We start from the raw sequence: 21091 nt of genomic DNA, 5'->3' as shown, positions 1-21091 counted from the left end.
CGGGCTCTGCGCCTGGTCCTGGTCCCAAAAATACGGGGGACAAAAAGAGTAGGGGTCCCCCGTATTTTTAAAACCAGCACCGGGCTCCACTAGCTGGACAGATAATGCCACAGCCGGGGGTCACTTTTATACAGCGCCCTGCGGCCGTGGCATCAAAAATCCAACTAGTCACCCCTGGCCGGGGTACCCTGGGGGAGTGGGGACCCCTTCAATCAAGGGGTCCCCCCCCCCCAGCCACCCAAGGGCCAGGGGTGAAGCCCGAGGCTGTCCCCCCCCATCCAATGGGCTGCGGATGGGGAGGCTGATAGCCATTTGTGATAATGAAAAGATATTGTTTTTAGTAGCAGTACTACAAGTCCCAGCAAGCCTCCCCCGCATGCTGGTACTTGGAGAACCACAAGTACCAGCATGCGGCGGAAAAACGGGCCCGCTGGTACCTGTAGTACTACCACTAAAAAAATACCCAAAAAAACACAAGACACACACACCGTGAAAGTATAATTTTATTACATACATACACACATACATACATACTTACCTTATGTTCTCACGCAGGTCGGTCCTCTTCTCCAGTAGAATCCAAGGGCTACCTGTTGAAGAAATTCTACTCACCAGATCCATGGGTCCAGGCTCCTCGGCAAATCCAGGGTTAATCCACGTACTTGAATAAATAAAAAAAAACGGTGTCCCGACCACGAACTGAAAGGGGACCCATGTTTGCACATGGGTCACCTTCCCACGAATGCCAGAAACCCACTTTGACTTCTGTCTAAGTGGGTTTCTTCAGCCAATCAGGGAGTGCCACGTTGTAGCACTCTCCTGATCAGCTGTGTGCTGCTGTCCTCACTGACAGGCGGCACACGGCAGTGTTACAATGTAGCGCCTATGCGCTCCATTGTAACCAATGCTGGGAACTTTCTGCTCAGCGGTGACGTCACTTTAGGTCAACCGCAGGGCAGAAAGTTCCCATCATTGGTTACAATGTAGCGCATAGGCGCTACATTGTAACACTGCCGCGTGCTGCCTGTCAGTGAGGACAGGAGCACACAGCTGATCAGGAGAGTGCTACAACGTGGCACTCCCTGATTGGCTGAAGAAACCCACTTAGTCAGAAGGCAAAGTGGGTTTCTGGCATTCGTGGAAAGGTGACCCATGTGCAAACATGGGTCACCTTTCAGTTCGAGGTCGGGCAACCGTTTTTTTGTTTTATTCAAGTACGTGGATTATCCCTGGATTTGCCGAGGAGCCTGGACCACTGGATCTGGTGAGTAGAATTTCTTCAACAGGTAGCCCTTGGATTCTACTGGAGAAGAGGACCGACCTGCGTGAGAACATAAGGTTAGTATGTATGTATGTGTGTATGTATGTAATAAAATTATACTTTCACGGTGTGTGTGTCTTGTGTTTTTTTGGGTATTTTTTTAGTGGTAGTACTACAGGTACCAGCGGGCCCGTTTTTCCGCCGCATGCTGGTACTTGTGGTTCTCCAAGTACCAGCATGCGGGGGAGGCTTGCTGGGACTTGTAGTACTGCTACTAAAAACAATATCTTTTCATTATCACAAATGGCTATCAGCCTCCCCATCCGCAGCCCATTGGATGGGGGGGGGACAGCCTCGGGCTTCACCCCTGGCCCTTGGGTGGCTGGGGGGGGGGACCCCTTGATTGAAGGGGTCCCCACTCCCCCAGGGTACCCCGGCCAGGGGTGACTAGTTGGATTTTTGATGCCACGGCCGCAGGGCGCTGTATAAAAGTGACCCCCGGCTGTGGCATTATCTGTCCAGCTAGTGGAGCCCGGTGCTGGTTTTAAAAAAACGGGGGACCCCTACTCTTTTTGTCCCCCGTATTTTTGGAACCAGGACCAGGCGCAGAGCCCGATGCTGGTTGCTTAAATATGGGGGAACCCCTGTCAATTTTGTCCCCATATTTCTGCAACCAGGATCGGCTCAAAGAGCCCGAGGCTGGTTATGCTTAGGAGGGGGGACCCCACGCATTTTTTTTGGGGGATTTTACATTGTTTAATTAAAAAAAAAAAAATAAGAACCCCAGCACGGATCACACAGATCCGGCCGAGATTGATTGTAAAAAAAAACGGCAGTGTTTTGCTAATCACTGCCGTAAAAATAGGTAAAAAAAAACGAATGACATCGACATCGGAAGAAAAGAAAAACCCGAATACGACAGCTTAGTAAATCCATCGTAATCAATTCAAAAAGTTGCAGTTTTACACTGTCGATGTCATTCGTGATTGAACTTTGACCTTTTTTCGGAAATTACGAATCTTAGTAAATTTACCCCATTGTGTCTGTTTGGAGTGCTGTTGAAAGCCTTTGTGAATTAGGGGACCATAAGACCTGACTTTTCAATCAACCTATGGTGCAAACTCTTAATACATTTCTAATGAAAGTAATTCTGTCATGTATAATATTTTGTGTTCATTTTTGCTCTATATTTATATAATAAGACACTAGTTTATACTATTTGCATTTATATTTATCCAATTAATTCATTTTCAGTTATCCTGGAGTAAACTATTAAAGGATGCTATATACTAATTGGTTTGTACCTGAGAAAAAGAATAGGTACTGTAGTTCTCAAAACATGTTGATATTTTTGGCTAGTTTTATGTGTCATTTTTCATCCCAGAATTAAAGTGTTTTCTTGACTAGTGTGAGAGCGATCTTGCTGTTGAAACATCAATGTTGCATAGCACCAGCAAATCAGAGGTTTTTAGCCTTTTCCACCATTATTATACCAAGAGGAGGTCACATGCAAAATCTTTGGTAAATCTGCACAAAGTTGCTTCCATGCCGAGCAATAACTTAAGCAGCAGTGGGTACTTTTAACTCTAGTTTACCCTCTAGCAATAGCTAAAAAGAGGTTTCCCCATCAGTTTTACAGTTTATTATTACACATTATAACATGAAGTCATGTATTGATTATATGTGATAATATTACTTGATTTTTTTCTTTTATTAAATATTTTTTTATATGATGTGATTGAGTATTAGAAATATGAATGCTTATTGTTTGGAAGTATTTCATACATACTATTATTTAGCATTTAAATTGCTAAGCATTATAGTCATTCTACTTTATCTTTTTCACCTGATTTATCACTTTTCCCTAAGGATGATATACCGTAGTTACAGTATACTTATACTTACATTAATGTGCATAATGTATATATTTTACACCACTAGCACCGGACTAATTGAATAATTTATACTTGTATGCATTGTACTACGAGGTTGATTCAAAAAGTAAAATAACAAGACCTCTCACATGTGTAATGTTCTCTATTTCCTTCTAATTTTCCACCAGGGCAGGTAGACCACTGCTTCCCCTCACGGCCATTACACTGCACCTCATATCGGTCATACTATCCCAACATCAGTTGTAAGATGGCAGGGCTGGCGGAAACATGGTCAAACATTGAGGTACATGGTGTGATCAGATTTATGCATCTAAAGTACACATCAACAGCTGAAATTCATCGCCAACTTGGCAAGGTGTACAGTCAAGCACATCCACCAAAGAAGACAATTTCAGGCGGACAGACGCATTCAAGTTAGTGATATTGCTTGCAAACTGTACATCTCAGTGGGTACTTTGCACAACATCATTCATGAGCAACTGGGGCACAGAAAAAATGTTCATGCTGGGTATCTAAGCAACTCACACAAGTTGACAAAACCATTAGGATGGGATTGTCTCTCGTGCACTTGTTGCAGTACCATGAAGAGGGAGTGCAGTTCCTGCAGCATATTGTTACAGGCGATAAAGCGTGAGTCCATCATTTGACACCGGAGATAAAGCAAGCATCCATGACATGGAATCATGCATCATCCCCACCTTCAAAGAAATTCAAAACAATCAGCTAAGAAGGTCATGGTGACCGTGCTGTAGGACCACAAGGACATGCATCTTGATAATTTTCTCATCATGGGAGATACAGTGAATGCTGACTGCTATTGCGACACACTGAGCTGGTTGCAGAGGGCAATTAATCAAAAACAACCTGAGTTGCTGCAAACAGGCATTGAATTACTGCATGGCCAGGCCACACTCAGCCAACTGCATGCGTGAGTTGTTAAGGCACTACCATTGGGAGGTACTGGATCATCCTCCCTACAACGCTGACCTGGCACCAAGTGATTTCCATCTCTTTGGACTATTGAAAAAGCACCTGGGCGGAAGGCGGTCCACAACCGATAGTGAAGTTTAGTAAGACGTCATGTTCTGGCTTCAGGTGCTTGATACTGATTTCTTCTATGCTGAGATAGATGCCTTGGTGTATCATTGGATCAAATGCTTAGGTAAGTAGCAAAATAATTTGTACCAAGGTCATACTATTGATTATACTTATATGTACGAGTTGAATAAAATTACGCATGAGAGGTCTTGTTACCTTATTTATTGAACCAACTTCATACATTGAAAGGACTTTGAGTGCTATTGTTCAACAGTATATAAATAAAAGCAAAAGTCCATACAAAATATTAGATCAAACTACTGAATGGCATAAACAAAACACAAAAATAAGCTGCTCCTATCATTTTTACTGCGGTTATTCAATGGCATTTTTTTCCTCTTTCATACTATTTTTTGTTCAGCAGTATTTACAAATACAGGTTGAGTATCCCATATCCAAATATTCCGAAATACGGAATATTCCGAAATACGGACTTTTTTGAGTGAGAGTGAGATAGTGAAACCTTTGTTTTTTGATGGCTCAATGTACACAAACTTTGTTTAATACACAAAGTTATTAAAAATATTGTATTAAATGACCTTCAGGCTGTGTGTATCATGTGTATATGAAACATAAATGAATTGTGTGAATGTAGACACACTTTGTTTAATGCACAAAGTTATAAAAAATATTGGCTAAAATTACCTTCAGGCTGTGTGTATAAGGTGTATATGTAACATAAATGCATTCTGTGCTTAGATTTAGGTCCCATCACCATGATATCTCATTATGGTATGCAATTATTCCAAAATACGGAAAAATCCCATATCCAAAATACCTCTGGTCCCAAGCATTTTGGATAAGGGAGACTCAACCTGTATTCACAAATTTTAGTAAGACTTTAACATCTTTAACCAAACTGAATAGGTTCAGAAATACAAAGATGTCCATTGATAAAAAAAAGCACAGGTGCAATAGAAAAATAAGATGTTTGATAGTACTCCATGTTCCCTGGTTCTGACCAGTTTACACTGGCAGACTCTTCCTGAAGTGAGACAGCTGCCTAAAGCTGGGTACACACTTGTCTAATCCTCAGCAGATCAGACTGTTTGTAGAATCCCACTGCAGGCAGAGTCTATGGGGGTCATTCCGAGTTGATCGTTCACTAGCTACTTTTTGCAGTGCTGCGATAGTCGCCGCCTATAGGGGAGTGTATTTTCGCTTTGCAAGTGTGCAAACGCCTGTGCAGCCGAGCTCTGCAAAAACATTTTGTGCAGTTTCTAAGTAGGTCTGAACTTACTCAGCCCTTGCGATCACTTCAGCCTGTCTGGTCCCGGAATTGATGTCAGACACCCGCCCTGCAAACGCTTGGACACGCCTGCGTTTTTCCAAACACTCCCTGAAAACGGTCAGTTGACACCCATAAACCCCTTTTTCCTGTCAGTCTCCGTGCGATCGGCCGTGCAAATAGACTATTCATTAAATCCATCGCTCAGCAGCAATCCGCTTTGGACCCGTACGACGTGCCTGCGCAGTGCGGTGCATACGCATGCGCTGTAGTGACCTGATCGCTGCGCTGGGAAAAACGTCAGCGTGCGAACAGGTCGGAATGACCCTCTATAGCCATTCCATGCTACACACTTGTCCATTCTGCAGCTGCTGAAAATATAAATTTGGCTGTGGGGAAGGGGCATTTATTATTGATAATGTGGTGATGAAGGAGTGTCTGTGGGTTGGGGGGGGGGGGGGGGTTGAGAGCTATTAATATTGTGGCTTGGGTATGGGTACTGGGGATTTTAATAATGGTTGTTTCCAATATATATATATAAAAAAAATTGGTACCCCCTATTTTCCAAAAACCAGCACCAGGCTGAACCAGTCATGGGAACACTTGGTGTGGGTTCCCGCGGTCATCACATTAACCAGCCCCAAAACTGGTTAGCCCAGGGCTGAAATTCCTTGAGATATGGAGACCCAAAAAAATAAAATGGGATCCCCCTTCCGAGAAACAACCAGCCCTGGACAGAAAGCCCATAGCTATGCCCTGCACTGCATTAATATTGTTCTTTACAGGCAGCCTACAGGTCCCAGCAGGGAAGCCTCAGCATGTTGGTACTTGGAGAACCAAAAGTGCCAGCATGCCTGGACATCAAGGGCCCGCTGGCACCTGTTGTCTGCCTGTAAAGAAAATATTAAAATTAAAATAAAACACCAAATATTGTAGTAATTTATTGGGTAGCACCTTCACCAGGGAGGTAGTGAACTTTAAGCTTTTTTGCATGGCTGCCGCCTGCTCAGGAGGCATCTTCTTTGATTTTCACCTGAGGGGAAGCCACCTCCCCAGGGCATGCATTGGTATCTTCTTCTGTGGCCTTCACCTGGGGGCAGAGGCCTATAGGCTCTTTTGCTGGCCACTGCCTCCCCAGGTTTTGCAGCAATAATGGTGTTTTCTTCCTCTATCTTAACCTAGGGGATGTCGACTTGTAAGTTCTTTTGCATGGCCGCCACCTCTCCAGGGCTTGCGGTGGCGTCTTCCTATGTGATCTTCATCTGCATTGCGATGACCTTAAATATCTTTTGCATGGTCGTCATCCCTCCCAGGACTTCTGCTGTCTTCATCTGAAGGGTAGTGGCCTTTAAGCTTTTTTGCATGACTGCCACTCGCCAGGACTACCTCTGGCCTCTTCTCTCTTCTGGAGCTCTTCCTTGCTCCTCCCCCACCATTGAACTGACACCCGTTGCATCATGTTGGCTAATATTAGCCAGCACAAGAGGAGGGGATGATGACGTGGTGGGCCTCAGTTGGTTCACTGTGGCCATCTTGAGTTTTAAAAAAGGGCACCATTTTTGAAAAAGGGAAATCAGCACCATTGTGTATGCCATCTGCTTACAAACTCTGCAGGTAGTTTCTGGTTCTGCCACCATGTCCTCCACTGCAATACCCTACACCGTCTCCTGTCACTATACCCTACGCCATCATCACCGCAATGCCTGCTGTCACTGCCACGTCCTGCAACAGCGGTGGATGGTGCTAAGATCCTTCTGGTCCTCACATTGCCACCATGCTGATAGTGTAATGGGATACCGGGACCAGAGATCAGTCACTTGCTCTTTTCCTAGTAGCATATACAGTACAATATCGGTCAGCTGGCCAGCGGTCGGGTCTCCAGGTTTTTAAGCATCTTTAAAAACCAGGAGACCCGAGAAGTTGCCAGGAACAGGGGAATGGGTTAGTCTGCAGAGGGTACACACTTGTCCAATGTCAGACAAACTGGTCGGTTGGAAGTTGGATCTCCTGAGGATTGGATAAGTGCACCCAGCTTTACATTACCTTATTATAGGAACACCCCTGGATTCTTCCTTTGCAGATGAATGCTCTAAATGATAGGATTGAATAAAGGAGTAACCACAGTGTAAAGGAGGAATAGGATCTTGGTTATATTTATTAGATGTCCTCTGCTTAGAACTACGTAGATAGTGATACGTGTTCCATAGTTCTCACTGAGGTCAGGTGTGAGCTGCAGGAGGAAAATGATTTCTGTCTTCTGGAGGTTGAGATGATATTAAACATTGTTACAAATATACAAATATATGAGGGTGGCCTAGCTGGCAAAGAGAGAGGAAGCAATTTGGTGCTGCTCCTGAGGGAACTGAATAAAACTCCTTTTATATATCGCTGCTCCCTCCCTGAGAACCCAGGAGAGCCAGTGACACGCTATTATACCCTCCTGCAGCCACTGAGGGGGACCCGCGGAATCGGGGAGCGCTTCTTAGCCCTCCTGCGGGTTGCGGCCTTCCCCTTGGTATGAAGCCGGGGCCTAGATTTCAAGGAGTGGCTGAACGGGAGATCCGGAGCCACACAGCCAGCCCCGTGAGACCTCTCTGGAGCCCCAGAAGACGCCGAGCGACCAGTAAGCCTGCTCCCACATCCCCCCACTAGCCGTACCTGATCCCCGGGGCGAAGGAGGAGTGACGAGAAGCGGGATCGGCCGGGACGGAGACGGAGCGGCGGCCATCTTGCTTCCAGCGACGGAGCTCAGAGAGTGGCAAGGCGCCGCCTGAGTAAGCCGCTACCCCTCCTCTCCTCGACCGCTGCTCCCCTCCACCGCCGAGACGAACAGATATCCGTCCCCACTGGGCGCCCTATCGAGGAGGATCTGAGTGCACCGCACGGACCCGCGGGCCCCCCCCGCCTCCTAGCCTGCGGCCCTCTCCCCAGACCGAAGCTCGGGCTCAGATGGAAAACTGATCCCACTCTGACGCCCCGCATACGTGGATCCACCTCCCACGGTGAGGGAGAGCAGGGAGAGGAATAACTGGACCTTGTATCGGTCCTCCAGCAGCAACCCTTACTAGAACCCGGCGTCCGGAGCACCATACAGCCAAGGTCAGCAGCAGAGCGAGGGCGGCCTGACCAAGAGAGGTGAACGGGAGGCTCGGGTCCCCACCGGAGGTTTATCACACCCTACCCGGCACCCACCCAGCGACGACGGGGACTGCCGCGTGCCGGTGTCACTGCCTGCGGATCACAGGTGAGCTGGGATAGGGGCTGGCTGCTCATACCGGGCTCAGAGGAACCCTTAGCTGCTGACATCTATACTGCAGCATTCAGCCATAAAGTGACTCACCCCTATTATATAACTCACTAGAGGCACCTGTCTCTCCCCCTCCTCCTAATTGCTGCGGTGGGGACACGGGAGTTGAGGAGTTCCCTCCCCGCAGCAGGGGAGTAACTTGGATGAGACGTGGCTGGTCCCTGTGGTGGCCTGCTGGTGCATTATCTTACGACTGCAGCTGGCACAGACACCGGGGCACTGAAGAGCCTCACTCCCCCGCACAGTGCAGCTCAAGTGACGACAGTCCGGGCTCTCTAAAGCGCCTCATGGCACCCATGATATCGGCCCGACCCTAGCCTATCCTGCGGTCAACAGGCGCATGAGGGTCAGCTAATGCTTTAGCCCAGGTCTTACATAACTGCTTTTTCCACCAATATTGGAGCTCCCATCCGCGAATTGGACATCTTGAATATCTAATCTACCGCCCCACTATGTCGCAAAAAAATCGTAAATCAAATGCCGCTAATAAACCCAGCATCCTGCGAGCATGGGAGAAAGCGGGAGCCACCTCTCGTAATTCATCAACTGCGGAACACATATCCGACTCGGAGGATGCTTCGTCACCAAGAGCTTCCCTCACCACCCAAGATGTCGTCGCTATTGTGACTAAAACTATTCAAACCGAAATGAGATCGGCGATGACAGAATTCAGAAAAGATCTGACCGATCTGGGCACCCGTACGGATGTGTTGGAACGCAAGGTGGACGAAGTGTGCCAGTACCAGGCCGTGCTTGAACAGGAGATCCTTGACCTCCGCACTGATGTTGACGTGCAAGAGGACCACCTAGAGGATTTAGACAACCGGAACAGGAGAAATAATATCAGAATTCGTAACATCCCTGAGAGCGTTGCATTGGACGCCCTCCCGGGTTTTTTGGAAGGCCTGTTTCTGAAGTTACTCCCTGATACTCCGAAAGACCTGTTCCTTCTGGATAGAGCGCATAGAGCGCTCCGCCCTCGGCCTCCACCTTCCCAACCGCCCCGAGACGTCATCCTCCGATTCCACTATTATAAATCTAAGGAAAAAGTAATGTCGGCCGCGCGGGAGCTCCAGTCGGTGGATTATTTAGGCACCCAACTTCAAATTTATCAAGACCTGGCACCTTCTACACTCAAGAAACGCCGAGACCTTGCGGAGATTACTAGAGCCCTTCGTTCCAACTCTATTAAATACAAATGGGGATTCCCCTTCCAACTCCACGTGACCAAGGATGGGTCCCATCACTCCATCAGAACCCCTGCTCAGGGCTACGACCTCCTCAAGACTCTTGGCATTTTTGATTCTTTACCTAGCGATCTCAGAAACCAACTCGCTTCAACATCTTCACCTAGACCTGTAGCACCGACTCCAGATTGGTCTACGAAATAACGTGACACTTTGAGGATTGCAGACACGTAACTATATTTCACTGATTGCGGGACACTTACCCCTCCCCCCCCCCCCCCCCCACTGTTGGTTTTTTATCTTTATTTTATGTTTATGTTTATGTTTATTTCCTCACCTTACTAATTTTACTCATATGGCTCTACGGATTGTTGGATTCATCGGCTATATGGGTGTTGGTCGTGCCCAGGCTCAGGGAAAATAAAAATATGCTTATCGTGCCTTGAAGTGGTAAGGCTAAGATTGATCTTAGTAACTTGGGCCTGGCACTGACTACATACCCACACCTATTATCATCTCTAAGGTGCTTCCCGTTATCATACACTACAGTTGCTCGCCAAATGTTATCATGTGACCCTATTAGTTTCCTACTTTCTCCTTCCTCCCCCCCTCTCCCCCCCTCCCCCCCCCCCGCTCCGCAGTTAGATGTTCTCGCTGTGGTCATTTAGCTAAGTGTTTGCCTAGATAAGCTGTGAAGTCAATTTGCTTTTTTATAGCTCAAGACATGTTTATTCTTACCCCCTCGCGCTTGACCGCGGGATGATTTAGTTTGTATTGCTCACGTTCTAGTTCTCTAAACATTTTTCTTTCTTACACTGCTGTTACCCCCCACACTGAAGGGGCTGCCTCTGTGGCACTCCCCCTTCCTTCTGCAGGCCCAACCCGCTCATAAGACATGGGCCTGCACTTAGAGTTTATTTCTGCTCTTCTTCTCATTCTTTCTTCACTGTCCCTTTCTCTGCTCTGTGGTTGGCCGCATCAGTGGTTGATCTCTAGGGTCCGCATGGGTGATTACTACCCACCATGACTCTGAAACTGCTCTCGATGAATGTCAATGGCCTCAATTCTCCAACAAAGCGCTCCATGGCGTTTCACTTTTTTGCCAGGCACAAGCCAGATATAGTATTTCTCCAAGAGACCCACTTCAAGTCCCCCCATCCTTCCTTAAACAGTAAAAAATACCCCCACACTTTTCATTCTACTATGTCAGCCAAACGCAGGGGAACTGCTATTCTACTTCACAAAGACCTCCCTATAGTCATACATGACTCTTATCACGACGATAAGGGTAGATTTGTAATTCTCTCAGGCACCCTCAATAAGCAATCTATTACCCTAGCGTCCATATATGCCCCAGGCATGCAGCATGGTTCCTTCTATGGGTCTTTCTCAGACCAGCTCGCTAAATTCCCGAACTCCAAAATTATAATTGCAGGGGATTGTAATATAACTCTCGACCCTCGATTTGATAGGTCCTGCCCGGTGGTAGGGACATCATCACACATGAGATTGTCTAAGCCCCTGCGAAATTGCATCTCCTCTCATAACTTGTATGATAGTTGGAGGACTCTATATCCCTCTGCCAGAGGCTTCACACACTACTCACCCCCACATGATCTCTACACCCGCATAGATTATATCTTTGTAGACCGTGATTCCACTCAGAATCTCCATGGGGCACAAGTAATCCCCACTACCTGGTCAGACCACTACGCCCTTCTTTTAGAAGTTACCATCCCTTATACTATATCATCCCCTCGGACATGGCGCTTACAAGAGTCCCTTTTCCTTAAACCCTCTAACATTATTGACATCACCGCCATGATCCAGACTTACTGTGCTGAAAATAGCTCTCCGGATATATCTCCTGCAGTGTTATGGGAGGCTCATAAGGCCACGCTTCGTGGCCAACTTATCAATCTTGCTTCAACACATAAGAAGTTAGAGACTAAGCGTATTCACAACAAATATACAAATATATGTTACAACGCTGAACGCAAATGGAGTAACTACTAGAGGAAAGGAGGTCACAAAGATTGCTGTTTCAACAAGAAATGTGAAATGTGTCTGAGCATGACAATTTTAATAGCGGGGTAATATCATATATGAAATGACTTTTGGACCACAGAAATCTAACGAAAATATCAAAAGAACTGTGGACCTTATTCAGCTTCAGTTGCAGTATTGCTAAAATAGCAAAACTGCAACTGGCTGCGATTGCATGCTGGAGGCCGCCGAGCACAGGGCAAGGCTGTCCAGCATGCAAATGCCTGCCAGCAATGCGATCACTATGTAATGGTGATTGCATCACTGATTTGTGGAAGCCCCCCTGCCTCCGCAGACAGGCTGCGAAGGCAGGTGCAGGGCGGCCCTTTTCCGTGTCGCAGCGGCAGCGTGTGATGTCACACGGCCGCCCAAACCCGCTCTGTTTTTGTCACCATGTCTGCCCAACGCCGAGTCGATGCCCCTGCAACGCAACGTCGCTGCCCCACGAACACCTCTGCCTGTCAATCAGGTAGAGGCATCCGCATAACTGAGATGCGATCGCATCTCCCCGGCCCGTGCATGCACAGTGCGTGTCCTGCGTGTGCGCACTATGGTGGCCCCGGGAGAATGCAAATACATCTCAGATGCATCCCAAGCTGATTCGGGCCAAGAACCTCCAACGAGTTTGAGGCAATTGCCGCTATTCATGATGTGTAGTGCAAGGGCTTGCAGATGGCTAGGTAGCGGTCATAGGACATAGCAGTGAGAATAAAGCATTCTGCAGTTGTTGAGGTTCCATAAAAATAAAACTGTAAAATGCAACTTTGGATGGAAACTCTTCCCACACCCTCCAACATATGGGCCCTCATTCCGAGTTGTTCGCTCGCAAGCTGCTTTTATTGGGAGTGAATCTTAGCTTATCAAAATTGCGAACGAAAGATTAGCAGAATTGCGAATAGACACTTCTTAGCAGTTTCTGAGTAGCTCCACACTTACTCGGCAACTGCGATCAGTTCAGTGCTTGTCGTTCCTGGTTTGACGTCACAAACACACCCAGCGTTCGCCCAGACACTCCCCCGTTTCTCCAGCCACTCCCGTGTTTTTCCCAGAAACGGTAGCGTTTTTTCACACACCCATAAAACGGCCAGTTTCCGCCCAGAAACACCCACTTCCTGTCAATCACATTACGATTACCAGAACGAAGAAAAAACCTTGTAATGCCGTGAGTAAAAAACCTAACTGCATAGCAAATTTACTTGGCGCAGTCGCACTGCGGACATTGCGCATGCGCATTAGCGACTAATCGCTCCGTTGCGGAAAAAAAATAACGAGCGAACAACTCGGAATGACCCCCATTATGCAGCATATTAAGAACTATGGGGCAGATGTATTAACCTGGAGAAGGCATAAGGAAGTTATAAACCGGTGATAAATGCACCAGCCAATCAGCTCCAATATGTAAATTAACAGTTAGGAGCTGATTGGCTGGTGCGTTTATCACCCTGCATTTATCACTGGTTTATCACTTCCTTATGCCTTCTCCAGGTTAATACATCTGTCCCTATATTAGTTGGAAAAATATATCACATTATGGACAAATGAATAAGTAAGAAATACATAGGAGTACGAAACTTGTTACTTGAAACAAGAAAAATTATTAGGAGGCTTCTAATACATAGATTATGAAATAAATGATAGAGTGAAAGCATTTGCCAAACCCAAGCAGAATAATTTCCTGTCCATCTGTTGTTTTTTCTGTGCTCATAATTTTTTTAGGTACTTGGATCATCTCAGAAAATACATTTATAATTGCAGCATCGGGTAAGACTAAATAAATTAGTAGGCAGTCCAGAGTATTGTGTATACTCATAGGGGGTCATTCCAGTAGCGGATCTTGCCACGGGCAAGCAGGACTTTTGCCCGGGGCGCCGCCTTCCGGAGGGCGCCGGCACCATCTGGAGGGCGCCGCACCATGGCAAGATCCGCTACTGTGCCCCCCGCCACTGTGCCCCCCGCTGTGAAGGGAACCAGACGCTACGCGTCTAGTTTCCCTTCGTGGAGGGGACCTTTGCTGTGCGGTGCTTGATGACATCATCGCGCACTGCACAGCATTGTGGCACAGACGCTAGGGGTCATAATTGACCTCTAGTGTCTATGCTGATCCGAGGAGAGGAGTGGCGCCGGCGGCTGTCTGCAGCAGTCTGGAATCAGGAGCGGGAATAGTAAGTATACATTTTTTTTCTCTTCCAGCGGCGCTACAGGGGGCACAAATGGGGGCGTAACTGACCACGCCCCGTATGAAGCCACGTCCCTATCGTTTTGCCTGGGGCGCCACAAGGGCAAGAACCAGCCCTGGGTCATTCAGATCCGCCGTGCAAGTGTGCGTTCCTTTGTGTATGCCAAGCTGCTGAAATTCACTTTGTGCAGTCTGTGCACAGCCGGAGCTGATGTCACACACCCTCCCTGAAAACACTTGGGCACGCCTGCATTTTTCTGGACACTCCCTGTAAACGCTCAGTTGCCACCAACAAATGGCCTCTTCCTGTCAATCACCTTGTGAATGCTCGTGTGATCGGATTTTCCGCACCATCCTGTCACTGACGGGCGATGCCCATTGTTGTTGTCTGACGTGCGTGCACATTGCGTTGCATACGCAAGCACAGCAGCGATCAGATCTGGATGACCCCCATAGTTTGGTAATTGTTGTGGACACCACAGCAGAAAATAAACTATCCTGTGTAGGAAAAGAAAAATAAGACACATGCAGAATTGTGAATGCATCTCAAAAAATCGAGCATCATCGACAGATATGGTTGACACAGGGCTAATCAAAATAATGAGAATGCAGTTGCAGCGGGCACCATGTATTAAGACGGAGCAATCGCAGCTGATGTCAGATGCACGCCCCAAAAATGGCCATGACATCCCTGCGTTTTCTCAACCACTCCCCGCAAACAGCGTGTATACGCCCAAGGATGCCCACCACCTGTCAATCAGCCTGCGATCGCATTCCAGCAAGATGCGATCGCAGAAGAATCGCGGGTCACGCATGTGCAATGCATTTGCAGCACATGCTCAGATGGCCGATAATCGTCTGAACTGCGATTTTGCAAATTTACAACTGAACCTGAATGCAGTCAGTCAGTAGAGGACACAAGTTCATAATTAGATATGCTGACAGATAAAGCTAAGAAGCAGTCTTGTGTCATATTCACTTAACAAACATACTGAAGTTATCTATACAGTATACTGGATACCTGTAGGGGAATTGATATAGAAGATCGACAAATAACTGTAAAAAAAATGTTTAATTATACTGTATTTCTTGTAAAACTAAATGAAGTTCTAGTTGGCTTTGAAGAGCGTTTAGGCTGAGATGGGTCCTCCTGGGGTACATCTTTAGATGTTATTTTCTACCTGAAAAAAATCAAGTTAAAAGCGGAGGTAATGTCAGGTCAGAGTCAAGATTGATGTAAAATTCATGGATGGGGACATACGGGGTCATTCCGAGTTGATCGCTCGCTAGCTATTTTTTGCAGCGCTGCGATCAGGTCAAAACTCGGCAAAACTATGCATGCATATGCACCGCAATGTGCAGGTACGTTGTACGGGTACAAAGCGGATCGTTGCTGGGCGATGGATTTAATGAAGAATCCATTCGCACAGCCGATCGCAAAGAGATTGTCAGGAAGATGGCGTTCATGGGTGTCAGCTGACCATTTTCAGGGAGTGGTTGGAAAAATGCAGGCATGTCCAAGCGTTTGCAGGGCGGGTGTCTGACGTCAATTCCAGGACCGGACAGGCTGAAGTGATCGCAGCGGCTGAGAAAGTTCAGACCTACTCAGAAACTGCACATAACTTTTTTGTACCGCTCGGCTGCACAAGCGTTCGCACACTTGCAAAGCGAAAATACACTCCCCCATAGGCGGCGACTATCTGATCGCAGCGCTGCAAAAAATAGCTAGCGAGCGATCAACTCGGAATTACCCCCAATGTTGGGCTGAGCTGCATGTTTGGGAATGCCAGTAGTGACGTCACTGAACGTTATCGTTGAACGATAACGTTCAGTGTGTATGCACTATATTGTTGGACCCTATACTGTTCACCAATATAGTTGTCCATCGCCAGCATTCCAGAATCAGCTAGTGTGTACCCACCTTAGGGGGTAATTCAGACATGATCGCTAGGGTGCGTTTTTTGCATCCCTACGAACAGGTAGTCACCACCTACAGGGTGAGGGGGAACTCGTTGTGCATGTGTGCGATCGCATGTATAGGAGAGCTGCAGAAACAGAAGTTTGTGCAGTCTCTACACAGCCCAGGACTTACTCAGCCGCTGTGATGATCTGGGCCGGAGCTGATGTCACAATTCCTCCCACAAAACGTCGGGTCCCTCCTGCGTTTTTCTGGACACTCCCTGAAAACGATCAGTTGACACCCACAAACGCCCGCTTCTTGTCAATCTTTTTGCGATCGCCAATGCAATCCGATAGTTCGCACCACCTGTTGCTTCCCAGCGCTCCCTGTCGTGCCTGCGCATTGCGGTGCATACGCATGCGCAGTTCAGACCTGATCGCCCGCTGTGAGAAAATGCACAGCAGCGATCAGGTCTGAATTAGCCCCTTAACACATTTTATACAACAGACAAATCTACTGGAAAAATATAACTTCCAAAACCTGCCCTTCTTATCTCCCCTACCTCATATACAGTACTGTTCCTTTATATTTTATTCCGAATATTTAATAACAGCAGAGTTATGTATTTTTTTTTTGTTTCTATTTCTGGCAGAATTATTTTTTGTTTAACATGAGATTGTCTGTTAACCTCATATGTAGCCCTATGGCACCCTCCCCTTTGTATCCTTTTGTGCTATTGTTATTTACAGTAAATACATTTGGTTAAATGTAGAGTATATAAAAACTGTCTATCTTCAGATGTAATATTGTATATACAGTAGGTGTTCGCAAACTTTCAGTAGACTTGTTATAAACTCATATTGTAGAAAAAAATGTTTAAGTTGTCAGTACAGCTCTGTTTGTTTAGTGAAAAAAGCAAGTGCTGGTTATACAGTATATCAAGTTGGAAAAAAAAGCAACTTACATGGGTAAAAGGGAATAAGTCTAAAGGTATGTACACACGGTGAGATATTTCTTTGCGATTTTGACTATATAGTCAAAATCGCAAAGAAAGTTAGTGCAGATCGCAAGGTGAAAGTCACCTTGCGATCCCGATGCGATGCCTTTGCGCGGTCCCCCGCAGTCGGCTTCGCATGCCTAGATAGACTGTGCAGGCAAGTCAATTTTGACTATCTAAAAAGGTAGAAAAGATAGTCAAAATTGACACTTAGCCAAAATCGGACAAAGCCAGTATCGCAAGCACAGTCATTATATGCTTGCGATACCGGCTTAGTCCCTATCGCTTAGTGAGAATCGGGCATAGGCCCTCATTCCGAGTTGATCGCTAGTTGGCTACTTTTAGCAGCAGTGCAAACGCATAGTCGCCGCCCACAGGGGAGTGTATTTTCGCTTTGCAAGAGTGCGAACGCCTGTGCAGCCGAGCAGTACAAAAACATTTTGTGCAAAACAAGACCAGCCCTGTAGTTACTTATTCTGTGTGATGATTACTGCGACGAAGGCCCCGGAATTGACGTCAGATACCCATCCTGCAAATGCCTGGACACACCTGCGTTTTTCCAAACACACCCAGAAAACGGTCAGTTGACACCCATAAACTCCCACTTCCTGTCACTCTCCTTGATATCGGCTGTGCGAATGAAATCGTTGCTATAAGCAGTGCAAAACAATGATGCTCTTTGTACCCATACATGTACATTGCGGCCCATGGGCATGCGTAGTTTTGCCATTTTTTTAAATGATCGCTATGCAGCGAACAATGGGGGTAATTCCAAGTTGATCGCAGCAGGACATTTTTTAGCAGTTGGGCAAAACCATCTGCACTGCAGGGGGGGCAGATATAACATTTGCAGAGAGAGTTAGATTTGGGTGGGTTATTTTGTTTCTGTGCAGGGTAAATACTGGCTGCTTTATTTTTACACTGCAATTTAGATTGCAGATTGAACACACCACACCCAAATCTCTCTCTCTCTCTCTCTGCACATGTTATATCTGCCTCCCCTGCAGTGCACATGGTTTTGCCCAATTGCTAACAAACTTGCTGCTGCGATCAACTCAGAATTACCCCCAATGGCAGCTAGCGATCAACTTGGAATGACCCCCTTAGAACGAATCTCACCGTGTGTATGCACCTTTACATTTCTACCACAGGCTTTTGACAAGTTGTAATATATGGTATACTGTGACGCACTCCCCTCAATCGAAAAAGGTGGCACTAAATAAATCATTCTCTTAATACTTATTTATTATCTCATTCTCGTTAGTTATTCAAATCGACACCATTCACAGACCTATTAGGTGTACACACAACCGCTACCGATATATTGTTCATCGCTCAAACAAATGATATATACTTAAAGGCCCTCATTCCGAGTTGTTCGCTCGCAAGCTGCTTTTAGCAGCATTGCACACGCTAAGCCGCCGCCTACTGGGAGTGAATCTTAGCTTATCAAAATTGCGAACGAAAGATTCGCAATATTGCGAAAAGACTTCTCTGTGCAGTTTCTGAGTAGCTCGAGACTTACTCTTCCAGTGCGATCAGTTCAGTCAGTTTCATTCCTGGTTTGACGTCACAAACACACCCAGCGTTCGCCCAGACACTCCTCCGTTTCTCCAGCCACTCCCGCGTTTTTCCCAGAAACGGTAGCGTTTTTTCACACACTCCCATAAAACGGCCAGTTTCCGCCCAGAAACACCCACTTCCTGTCAATCACACTCCGATCTCCAGAACGAAGAAAAATCCTCGTAATGCCGTGAGTAAAATACCAATCTTCATAGCAAATTTACTTGGCGCAGTCGCAGTGCGAACATTGCGCATGTGCAATTAGCAGAAAATCGCTGCGATGCGAAGAAAATTACAGAGCGAACAACTCGGAATGACCACCGTAGTGTGTACCCATCATAACAGTTAAGCTGCACGGGCCCAGCAGGCTAGGTTGTGCACAGGTCACACGCACACTAGCAGCTGGGCAGGGCTGCTGCTCACTGAATCAGATTTTTCTTCAGCGCTGAAGGATGAGGACGCAGTTGCAGTCTCTGTGACTGACACAATGATTTATTATTAAAAGGATTCATCAGTTTTCACTAAATTTTGAGAGGGAATGATAAATCCTTCAGCCATAATAACTGATGGCAGGGGTGTATCTAGCAGACTTACCTACATTTTGGCTGCTCTCTGCGGGAGAGAGCAGCCAGGTCAGCTCAGAGGGCGGGCAGGGGAGGCTGTGACGTCGTGGAGGGGGTGGGCCGGAGGCGGGACGGGGCGGAGAAAGGGCAGAGCGAGGGCGGAGCAAGGGAGGGGTCATGACGATGCCTCTTTTAAGCCACGCCCCCCGCTCTGTAATACCGCGATCACCGGCATTACACTGCAGGGGGCGTGGCTATGATGACGCGATTCAGCAAGAATCGCGTCATCAACTGCCCGGACCGCCCACTTTACACACTAAGTGGGCGGACGGGCAGGGGGGTCCCAACGAATCGGGAGACTTGCCTGCACTTCCGGGGGGCCGGGAGGGTCACCCGATTTTCGGGAGCCTCCCGACCATTCCGGGAGAGTAGGCAAGTATGGTATCTAGAGAGGAGGAGGCCCGTGTGCAGGCTCCTTCTTGGCCCCCTCCTCTCTAGCCTGCAGCGCTGTAAAGCTCTAGGCACTAGGAAAAGGTCACAGAGAAAATGGTGTGGTCGCTATTTTCCCAGTGATTTTTGTATTGCACATGCTCGAAACACAACAGGAAAATGGTGCCACACCATTTTCCCAGTGATTCCTGCAGTGCTGCTGCTTCGCCGCAGGACTCCGGAGAGTGTGTATTAGAAATAATGGGTGCAGGGTGTGCGGTGTGGGCCCCCCTGGACCCCTGGGGGCCCGTATGCACTGCACACTTTGCACCCATTACAAATACGCCAGTGTCTAATGGCCAATTTACCTTAGATTTTGAGGTAAAACTTTGATCCAATCAGTCAGGTTTTTCTCCATATTATGGTATGTTGATATCAAGAATAAATAAATGCAAATAATATGGAATTGCCCATAGAAGGCAAACATACCCTGTCCGAAGCTGACAGAACAGTACTGCACTTATCTGTCAATATACTGTACCTCAGCCCAGTGCTCGCATCAAGTGGAGACACAAAATTTAATTAAAGGGTACTCTCATGATAAACCCATTGTTGGTTCTTCTCATATTGATTAATATTCAAGTCCCTCTTCTGTGGGTAGATGGGGAGTCTGAGGAAACAGTAACTGGGACAGCTGTGTTTAAAAAAAAAGTCACATTTAGGAGTTTTCTATCAGAGATCAATAATAGAAGATACAGTGCTGGTTTCTGTCACAGATACATTGCATATTTTCACCTCTGACTGTAGCAGGCTCGATCATACTTAAAAACCTCATAAAGGCTTGTCACTGTGTTATCATCATCATCCTTCTCAGATATTAGTTGTTCGGAAATAAATAATAATCCCTCAGACTACTGAGGTAAAAATGTATTCTGATCATAATGAGACATTTCCTGAGGTAAACACATGTTCGAGACTGATGTTCCCACTAAAAATAAATAAATCCTTGCAGGGATGCCAGCTCAGGTACAAAATTTCCTGATATTGCCTGTAACAGACAAAATCATTGGAAAACTATTTTCTGAAAAAGGGATGATGTGCCTGCTGGCCGATCTCTAACACTTTCCCTTCCTGATAATTTCCACATTACTGAATGGGAATCCTAATACCAGATCGCAAAGGGTGGCTCTAGTTGCCAGGACACCTCCACCTAACCTGTACTCCAGTCCTCGCATTAGGCTTTGTGTGAGCATTCTGAGGTGTGTAAGTCTTACAAGATCTCTAATACCCCTTTTACACTCGCATGAAAATCCCGGGATTTTGCACGTGAACGCGCATCATCCCGGGATTTTTCTCAGTGTGAAAGGGTACAGGGTCAATTTCCTGGGACGAGCATCCCGGGATTTCAACCCAGGTCTCGTCCAGGGTTGGTCCCGGGACC

Source organism: Pseudophryne corroboree, chromosome 3 (genome assembly GCF_028390025.1).
Source record: "Pseudophryne corroboree isolate aPseCor3 chromosome 3, aPseCor3.hap2, whole genome shotgun sequence".
Classification (NCBI taxonomy): Eukaryota; Metazoa; Chordata; class Amphibia; order Anura; family Myobatrachidae; genus Pseudophryne; species Pseudophryne corroboree.
This window is presented reverse-complemented; position numbering follows the sequence as displayed.